Source organism: Cydia pomonella, unplaced genomic scaffold (genome assembly GCF_033807575.1).
Source record: "Cydia pomonella isolate Wapato2018A unplaced genomic scaffold, ilCydPomo1 PGA_scaffold_156, whole genome shotgun sequence".
NCBI classification, from domain to species: domain Eukaryota; kingdom Metazoa; phylum Arthropoda; class Insecta; order Lepidoptera; family Tortricidae; genus Cydia; species Cydia pomonella.
In genome coordinates, this window is record NW_026907799.1 from 1 (window position 1) to 10,016 (window position 10,016).

The 10,016-nt window shown below is 38.9% G+C and overlaps 2 long non-coding RNA genes across 3 annotated transcripts; both read left to right on the plus strand.

Moving 5' to 3' along the window:
* The first annotated feature begins 332 nt into the window (after positions 1-332).
* Positions 333-3,015, plus strand: LOC133533330 (uncharacterized). 2 transcript variants are annotated; one of them, XR_009801851.1, is made up of 3 exons: positions 333-539; positions 1,440-1,802; positions 2,983-3,015. It is a non-coding gene; the product is annotated as an uncharacterized LOC133533330 (long non-coding RNA). The 2 variants fall into 2 exon arrangements; XR_009801852.1 differs by lacking the exon at positions 333-539 and having other exon boundaries at positions 628-1,597; positions 1,685-1,802.
* Positions 3,016-3,363: 348 nt separating this feature from the next.
* LOC133533335 (uncharacterized) lies at positions 3,364-9,166 on the plus strand. Its single transcript, XR_009801853.1, has 5 exons — positions 3,364-3,385; positions 4,176-4,223; positions 6,583-6,618; positions 7,956-8,055; positions 9,110-9,166. It is a non-coding gene; the product is annotated as an uncharacterized LOC133533335 (long non-coding RNA).
* The last annotated feature ends 850 nt before the right edge of the window (positions 9,167-10,016 follow it).

The window sequence follows — 10,016 nt, forward strand, 5'->3', positions numbered from 1 at the left end:
CGCGAAATCCAACTTTCCGCACGCTAAACAGCTACTAAAGTAGCACTTTTTGAGCAACTGTATTAAAATAGTTATTTACGATACTAGTGCAGTAAATAGGATGTGCAGTGAACGAGTGGTGATAAATTAAAACGACACGAGTTGCGAATTACCATTCGCACGTGTATCGTACGTTTTACAGTACATATGGCTCTTTACACACACACACACACATGAACACACTGCTATCCTAAACATTAAAAATATATGTAATAAATATATATAAACACCAAAAAAAAAAAGATTTTCTGTAATTTTGTAATATAATGTAACTACAAGTAATTACGGTTGTGGAAGAGCGGGACGTCTCAACACAGGCTTTGTAAGCCTAAAGAGAGGCCCAGCAAATGCTTACTATATGTCTGTAAATAGATAATAAAGATTTTTTTTTTTAAGTTTCGACGTTTGTACGGAAGTGCTCATTCCCGCACGTGTGCGGGGAACTAGCACCATATGTACTGTAATATAAGTTTTTATTTTAGCTCGCAAATACACTGGCGGTATGTATATATATCCTTTCTTACATTATGACGTTTTAACCATTTAAGAGGCAACGATCCCAAAAAAGACCATTTTTTTATACTACTTCGGTGGCAAACAAGCATACGACCCGTCTGATGGTAAGCAGTCTCCGTAGCCTATGGACGCTGGCAACTTAAGAGGAGTTGCGCGTTGCCGACCCTAACACTCCGCACCCTCGTTGAGCTCTGGCAACCTTACTCACAACACTATAAGTAGGGTGCAGGGTTATTTGGCTGCGGTTTTCTATAAGGTGGAGGTACTTCCCCAGTTGGGCTCTGCTCTAGATCTGGAATGACATCCGCTGTGCTGTGCCCTACCACACAAAGCGATATGACATTCACCACCCCCATACCCACACCTCTCTTTTGGGCGTAGTTTAAAGACATACCCGGGTCCAAAGACCATCCTGTCTAAATCTTTTAATTGAAATACTAATCAATGAAAAATTAAGTTTACATCCTGCTCTAAAAAAAACAAAATTCGTTACAAATAATACTAAGAAACATGTAGTTATATCAGACAGATATTGTAGTATTATCAGAGCTTAAAACAATCATTGACAATTGAATTTAAAAATCGGATGCAGCATAGATAAACATACACCAGCCTTACCACGAGTTTGACACTGAGTGATGTAAATCCGCTGGCGTGAGCGTAACTTACTTTCTATGCATGTAAAAGTACATGGACAGTGCAGCAGTGGTACGTCAGTATCAAACTCGTGGTAAGGCTACAGCTCGTAAAGGAACTTTATTCTTCAAAAACTGATGGAATTGTTGCATTTTTTTAGTTGTTTCCTAATGATAGCTATGATAAATATTTAATAGCGTTCATTTGTATTTGATTTGTAACGTTTTACATTTATTAAAACATTACAGGTGTGAAATAGTACTACATACTGTACTATGCTTATTGGAGATGCAACGGTTATCCGGTCATTATCCGGTATCCGGCCTAACCAGCCATATTTTTACTATCCATATCGGATACCGGATAGTTGCATAGTCCGGCCGAGGCGAAGTTGAGGACGACAAACGTGAGGCTTTTTTATTTACTGCCGATGGTTTGTTTACAATTCTAACGGCTCGACGAAGCCAAAAAGCGGCAGCTTTTCTTATTGCAGCGGGCTGAAAGTGGACGCTTACGGCCGTAGGGCAAAGTATATTTATTAACATTGTTTTCTTATCTCCGTTTTTTATCGTCTTCAGTTATCTGCGCCAGTGAAAAAACTAAGCATGCAGGTAACTAGTTAGGCTTATAGCCTTTACTGTTTAACGTATAATGAGTTCCGCAGAGTTTTAGAAAAATCATAGCGCCTTAATACGGTTGGCAAAAAAAAATTTTGGCCCTAACTTGGACTTTAACTTACTTTTACTTTTTTTTTTTACTTTTTTTTTTAGGACTTTTTTTTTGTATCAAAACTCTAAAGAAAAATAAATTGCCCTGTTTATCTTAAATCTTTATTTACAATAACAATATACATAATGGATATATACAGATGATTACTATAACTAGCTTATACCTAAAATAGGCCCTTGAGGCATTGTACCAAGGATGCCGGCGGCATTTCCTCGTTGTATCGCAATACTGATACGTTGTGCGAGGAAGCCGCCAGCTCTTCGGTCACCAGTTACGTAAACCAGACGTTTCGCGATTTCTCCAAAAAACTTGTGCGCGCTGGGACCCCATGGACCTAGAGTTTCAACGTCAAATGGTACAAAATGGTACTCTTTAGCCCTGTTAGTTAGTATGTTAGTTAGTTAGTGTGGGTAAAATTTTTGAAGCTAAATTTGATCAACTTCGCTATTTCCGATTGAGCTGAAATTTTGCATACATATGTAAATCGGATGACAATACAATATTATAATGATATGGAGCTGATCTGATGATGGAGACAGGAGGTGGCCATGGGAACTCTGTGAAACAACGCATACTAATTGTTTTTGGGGTTGTTAGAATTGTATTGATGAGTATTAATTGCCTGTGGAAAGAAAAGTACAGTCAGCCATAAAAGCATGTACCAAAAATTTTATTTTTGACAAAAATGTATTTATTGCACTAATTGATCACTAAAAATAACAATACAAAAACAATGATACATCCCCGATCCTGTGAACGCAGTTCTGTATCAAGGTGCCATTCGGATTCAGACAGCTACGTTACTGCGGAAGTATTGCAGCCCGACATGACTGTCGACAGCATTACTGTCAAAAACGATGTTAGGTAGGTACTGCCCGGATTTTATTGTAGTATTGCAGCGCGACCATTTTGCCAACTGCATTACTGCCGCAAATGTCACTGTTACTGCCCGGATTTTTTATATTTGCAGAAGTAATGGAGCGACACCTCAAAGGATGATTAAGAATTTTTCTAATAATTATGTATAAAACATATATGCAAGGTATTTTCGTACTATTTCAGGTTCCAAATAAGCAAAAGGACGAAGCTTTCAAGGTACGTTCAAGCTATAGGCAAAAAAAAAATATTAAAATGTTTTATTTAATTATAATATTTCAGCTGTATCATACCTAACTACTAGTAATATATTTTTGTTACAGATGGTTTGTACATAATTACTAATTATCAATTTTATTTATTAACTACATAAAGACTTACCCTTTATTCATAAACGATTATTAGCGGCTTGTCAACTTTAGTAGACGTTTATGACCCTTATTCATTTAGAATGATTGCGTGTAATTTAATTTTCAACATTTTACAAGAATATATTGTTTGTTATTTTAATTTGTTTGTTTGTTGTTTGTTTGTTTATTTAAATTTAAACCTGTATAATTATTTTTAGCTGGCTTATGTAGCGTCAAAGGTAGGAAACATTGCACAAAAAATTTAATTTTAGTACCTTTTACACTAAGACGATAATCAAGACATGAAAATCAATTTTTTTTTTCGCGTCCGTAATTTTATATAAACAGTTTCTTAAACATTACAACAGATGGCACTGTACCAAGCGGCACGATTTCTACATCGCGCTAATGAAATTTTTATAGTTATTGTATAAATAAAGGTTGTCAATATATTTATTTTTGTAAATATATAGAGGCTTTATTTGTGACTATGGGTTCTTTTGAATAATGTAATGCAACAGTCCATCACATTATGCAAAGAGCACCTTTTTAAACTTATTTTTACTTTTAGAGGTACAGTGAAGTCAGCATCAAAAGTAGCCGATCAAACAACGCCTCAAAAATGTCTACCATTCTGTGAACAGCTAACAAAAAGTGGTGGTTCTATATGTAGACCAATTTAGACCGTAAAAGATATACTTTTGGACGTGAATTTTAGAGATTAATCTAATTTTAGAAGAAAAAAATCCGCAATATCAGATACTTTTGGCGCGGTGTTTCATCCGCTAATTTTGATGCTGACTGTACAAACAGTAATTGCACTTGTGTAAAAATAGATGCTTCTTGAGCAACAAATATTGTTTGTGATCTAAAGTCAGTGCATTTCGTGCCTCACACGCCATGACTTGATATGTTAGACGGGTTGTTTACGTGCAATTTTTGACGTGGCCTTGATGATACTTTATTATTTCATTGATGTGGGCGGCGAAAACGTTTAAGTCGATTATTTAATTCTAATTTTTCGAACAGGAAACTTTAAAGGAAGCTACAGTAAAGCCACCAAATAATTTGGTCAACGTAAGTTTCTTTTTTATTAAAACTCTTTCATTCATTGATTTCTATAATACTTCGTAAAGACGGGCCCTTACGGGCGAAACAAAGTGAGCCAGTGCATTAGCATCAAATCGCGTTGTGCGCAATGCAAGCCAGTCGTGCTGTCTAAGGCCTTACTCATACGTACCGACCAAACCTGGGATAACTCGGGGCACTTATACTATATAGTTGTTAGTTAGGTTATGCTGGGCATTTTCCGCAAATCGATCTCCATTGCGCCTATTTTGCGTGAAAACGAGGTAGCACTACTCTAGCTACCCCAGCTCCTCCACGAAACCTAGCAGGGGGCACTTATCCTAAAGTGACGTAGCAAAATATTTTATCGACTGTTAAATATATCGATGTTACTGTCAACATCTAAATGTTCTAGAAAATACTATTTTTATACAAATTCGCTTTGTATACTGCTTCTTATATTCTAAAAAGGAATTTTTTGGAAGAATTTATTTTATTTTTAAACAAGGTCAGTATTTCCACACTAAATGTTTTATTTTAATAATTTTATATTGTTATTTATGAACAAAAACTTTGGTTAAAGATGGCTACCTAATGGCACGTGTATAACTACTTGCGTTAATTGCGTTACATCCTTACATTATATTATTTATATTCCATATGCTGTTTTGATGTTTGACGATCCTTTTGTGAAATTCTTATTATATACTAAGATATTGAAATTAAAACTAAAATATAATAGAACTTAAAATAAACTTATAAATAAAAAATGCTCCCCAGGTCACCTTCATGCATTATGGTACCCAGAAGACTGGCAGCGTTACCTTTTTGGATGGCCAGGCTTATCCTCTGGCCGAGATAGCTGCCAGCCCTCCGGTCACCTGAGGTGTCTGTTAGACGCTGGGAAATTTCCTTTAATATTATTTTTGCGCTAGGCCCCCACGGTCCCAGAGTTTCTACGCCAAACGGCGCAAATAGGTATATAGCCCTCACCGAGGACAGCATATTTGCGCCGTTTGTTCTGTTCTGCGGTCGTAGCCGCAGCTCCCGCCTTGACGGAGGTCGCCTGTAGGTGGGACGGCGCGAGCGTATCAACGCAAGTGGCGTCCCACACGAGCGTCCTCCCAAGCTTCCACGGAATGAGTGTCATGCCGTCGGGTCGCTTGCCATCGTCGCGTGCGATACCGTTCGGCTCTAGGATGGCCGGCACGCTAACGGAGGCAAGCGCCCTCCGGATGACATCATTCAGGGAGGCGTGGCGCGAGATGCGGCCCGCGCTTCTCTGGCAGGACAGTCCGTGGTGGCCTAGCTCATCAACATTTGAGCCACAGCGGCAGCGGTGGGGCTCATTGGTTTTAACCCCCAGTCGCAGACTGGTAGCGAGTGCGAGGGTCGTTCTTTCTAGGAGGGTGCCTATGTTGGGGGATGGCAATGCATGGAGCCAGAGCCCCGATTCTGGCTCGGATACGGCCAGGAGTCGAGCGCGCTCTGCAGGGCTTTGAGCATTGTCAATAAGTGTTTTTAAAGTGGCTCTGCAGAGCGGCTCATCCCAAAGTCTTTGTGACTGAACGAAGGCTGGGATTGAATTTTCCGGACAAGCAAGTTTCCAAGCATTTTTGGCCTCGTTCTGTATTTTGATGCAGATATTGTCGGCGGAAGGGCAAAAAATTTTTGTTATATATTATTTCTCAAACATTACTCCATCTTCATTTATTGCTAAAAGTACATAAAAATTGAAATTTACCTTAAGTCATAAAAACACTATTAGGTACATAAACCATTTTGAGACAAACCTTATTTATTATGTAAAATATGCCCGAAAGGAGTTCTTTGTCTAAACTTTTTCGAGAATTATCGATGCGCACATGTTATATTATATCGATATCAAATCCCAGAATATGCCCCGAATTATCACAGGTTTGGTACCGTACAAATTGAACCGTAAACTCGGACCGAGTTTTGAATTTCGAGCGCTCGATTAAGTCACTCGAAAATCTGTGGAAAACGCCGCAATGCTATTTTATTAAATACGAGCGATAGAAATTGGGAATCGAGTGGTATTGACCACTCGTTTTCAATTCCAGGAGAATTTAAATGGCTAATAGTGGAGATATTATTGAACAAAATACACGTAATCGAGTGGTCGAAATTCATAAATCGGCCCCCTGTAACCGTCCGTTACGATTTATGGTTCAATTTGTAACGGCTAAAGATCAAATGCATTAACGTTTCGGCCAGCAATGGTACCGAGTACAGTGGCCTGAGAGTGCCCAGTACTGAGCACTCGGTCGAGCTGGTCTTTCCCCGCAAACTCGCTACGAAATTGCGAACAGAAGCTAAATTATTGTAATTTTAATTTCTTCTGCAGGAAGAAGAACATAACACACCACCAGTGGCGTTGAGCGTAAGAAACACTAGCAATAGTATTTTTTTATACCACGACGGAGGCAAACAAGCATACGGCCCGCCTGATGGTAAGCAGTCACCGTAGCCTATGGACGCCTGCAACTCCAGAGGTGTTACATGCGCGTTGCCGACCCTTTAAAAACTTTTTTTGAAGAACCCCATACTGTAGATTTCCGGGAAAACCTCGGAAGGGAGCTCATTCCTCAGCCGGAGCGTCCGCGGTAGGAAATTTCTTTTGAACCGCACAGTACGCGACCATTTAGGTTCTAAGGTGTGAGGATAATCACCCTGCCGACGGCGGGCGGTGCAGTGATAGAAAGTGGCCGTTGGCATTGACATCATGTCAAACAATTCCTCAGAGCACAGCCCATTGTACAAGCGGTAGAACACACACAAGGAGGCAAAGTCTCTCCTTAGACTTAAAGGTTCAGTACCGCTTGTGAGTTTGGGATCGTCGACGATTCGTACAGCGCGCCCTTGGACTGAGTCGAAGGGTCCAAGCTGGCATGCAGGTGCTCCTGTCCAAAGGTGACAGCAATACTCCATATGGGGTCTGACTTGCGATTTATATAGCAGCAGTCTTTGCCCCGGAGTAAAGTATCGCCTCGCTTTATTGAGCACACCGAGTTTTTTTGGATGCCAGCGCAGCCTTCCCTTCCAGGTGGCTACGGATTTGTACAGTTGTGTGCAATATGATAGCAGTCAATAAGAGAAGAATTGTAGGTGAAGTGTAGTTAGTAGGCATTTACTTTTTCATTTCTCATATTCTGAGTGAGGGTCATTGTTGTTCTAAAAAATTTGCAGAAAGTGATACGTTCACTAGAGCGTTTTACTTTCTTGACGTTATTATTTTATTTTTATACGAGAAGCAATTGTAATTTCGTTATAAATTCCATTCTGATATTTAACTTCCCATTCCATAAAATGTATTATATAAAGTATCGTTATTTATGGCATAAATAACGATACTTTGACCTAAATTATTGAACGTTTAAAAAACACATGTATTTTACTTCCTCGTATTCGAAATGAAAAGTATAATGTTTAACTCGGGTGGAAGGCATCATTTCAGCCTTGGATTGTTGGCGCTCGAACGCAGTGAGACTAACTCGACAAAAATGGGTGGGATAAAAGCATCCCTTGGTTAACAATCTACTATTGTGTCACATAATGCCGCTTGGCAGGATTCGTCCTTGGATTTTTTTATATATATTTTTACATTCGATAATTCCAATATTATTAACAGTTAAAGAGCTACTTATGTGGAGTTCTTTCTAATGCTAAAAGAACCGATGTATAGTCACATTAGTCACATAAACTACTATTATGTTACAGGGTGGTGGAACTGGTGGATACCAGCAGTCGAAAAAAATGTGCATGTACACTCCCGACATAAACTACTTCTGTGTGGCACAGATGAAGGGGCTCTAAATAAGTGAGTTGACTTATATTCTCTTTGTCAGTAGAAAAGGGCGGAAAAATATTCTATGGCAGGATAAATTTCCCACCCACATTTTTTAAATTTGCCGCATTTTTCTTCTGACAGAAATGGAAGCCACATTGTCAGTAGAAAAGGGCGCAAGAATATTCTATGGGAGGCTAAAGTTCGCGCCTACATTTTGACAGACAGACGCCTGACAGAAAGGGCTTGCCAAACTATGTATATTAGATATTTGTCGAATATCATAACCAACTAAGCATTGTTCAATACAACTTTACTACGGGGGCTAATACTTATTAATTCTTTTATAGGAAAAAAAAAACATTATTGTGGTTGTATCAAAATATTTATTCGTTTTACAAGGGGGCAAAGTTGCTGTTTAACCGCTATTGCTAATATTGATACCCGAGCAAACGAAAAATTCCAAAAATGAACCACGAGCGAATAGTTCGAAAAATTGAATCTTGAGAATTACGTCGGTTTCAAGGCACGAGGGTAAAAACAAATTTTGCCACCGACTGAAACAAAATTTTTCACCACACCAACACAAGGAAAATACTTATTAACTGTAAAATATCAAACAATATTAAAGCAAATCAATTCAAAGTTATTAAATATTTATCATTCAATCAATTCTACCAGCTAACATAAGAAAACAACTCAAATCACTTAAATCGACCGGGATATAAACCGTGATTTTTATTGAGCTCCCGATATTTCGACGCAGTTACACGCATTTCGTTCACGGGTAACTGGAGATAGCGGGTGAGTGTCGGCGTTGTGTACCTACACCGCGCTCGGACTACCCTCATTCGTGCGCGTCGGCTGCGTTCGCTCTCAACGTTACCACTGGTCGCGTCCAGACTTGTTAGTCTATCTAAGCACACCACACTCACACTGTCGGATACCGAATTCCGAAAAGGGACTCTTGTTATGAGGGAATTTCGGGTGATTCTTAACTGATTTCCGGAAATATACGACATACGAAATTGAAATTACCCTTACCATTATTGGATTGATGAGGTCTAATTTGTCTTTATTTTTTCAGAATCCGGCTTATTTTTCGGCAATAATGACAATATCAAATAAAGCTTTATGGCAATAATTTTTATAACTCTTCTAATTAACCTAACCTAAAAGTCCTAAGACTTCAATCCATAGACCGTTAAACTGTTCACTTTTTTTAAATTAGTCCCAATGCCTGCTGCGACCGGTTCATGGGTGTCTATTGCTGCGCCTGTGAACGGGTTCCATCAGCCGTTCTACATAACATTAACCTTCTCAACGCCAAAGACCACTAAAACGGTCATCGTCTGTCGTGCCCGCGACGCCAATGACCATTAAAAAGGCTATGGCGGACGTTGTCAAAGCGACTTTCCTACTGTCAGTTAAGCTTCATATTCGCTCTTCACCAGTTAACTTTTTGGCGTCCATGGCATTTCTTGACACGTGTTGAAAAGCGTTGAAAAGGTTAAAGCTCTCCAAGGGACCTCTACGTGTTGGATCTATATCCCCACACAAGCCTATCAAAAGACTGGGATTTACAGGCCCGTGAAATCCAAGGAGATACAATAAATTTTAATCAAAACCCCCAAGCATACAACACAACAGTCATGAATATAAAACTAACTAAAACTAAAAATTAAAAATACTTATAATCTTATATTGCCGCACTAACGCCGGCTTTCGTAATCCGCTTCGCCGGCTCCTTACTTCCTACAACCAAAACTTTACTGCGATAGATATATTCCACCTGCCCACCGCTAAATATAGAAAAGCCTTATCAGATTGTTTAATATAGATTAATGTATACTAATTTAATGTATAATTGCCGTGTTTAGCCAGAGATACATTTAAACTATTATTAGCATAGTAAAATTGTATATCCGTCCTACCTTCTCCAACTTTATGTGTATAAGTAACTTGTGGATAACGTTGTTGGCTGTACATAAAAA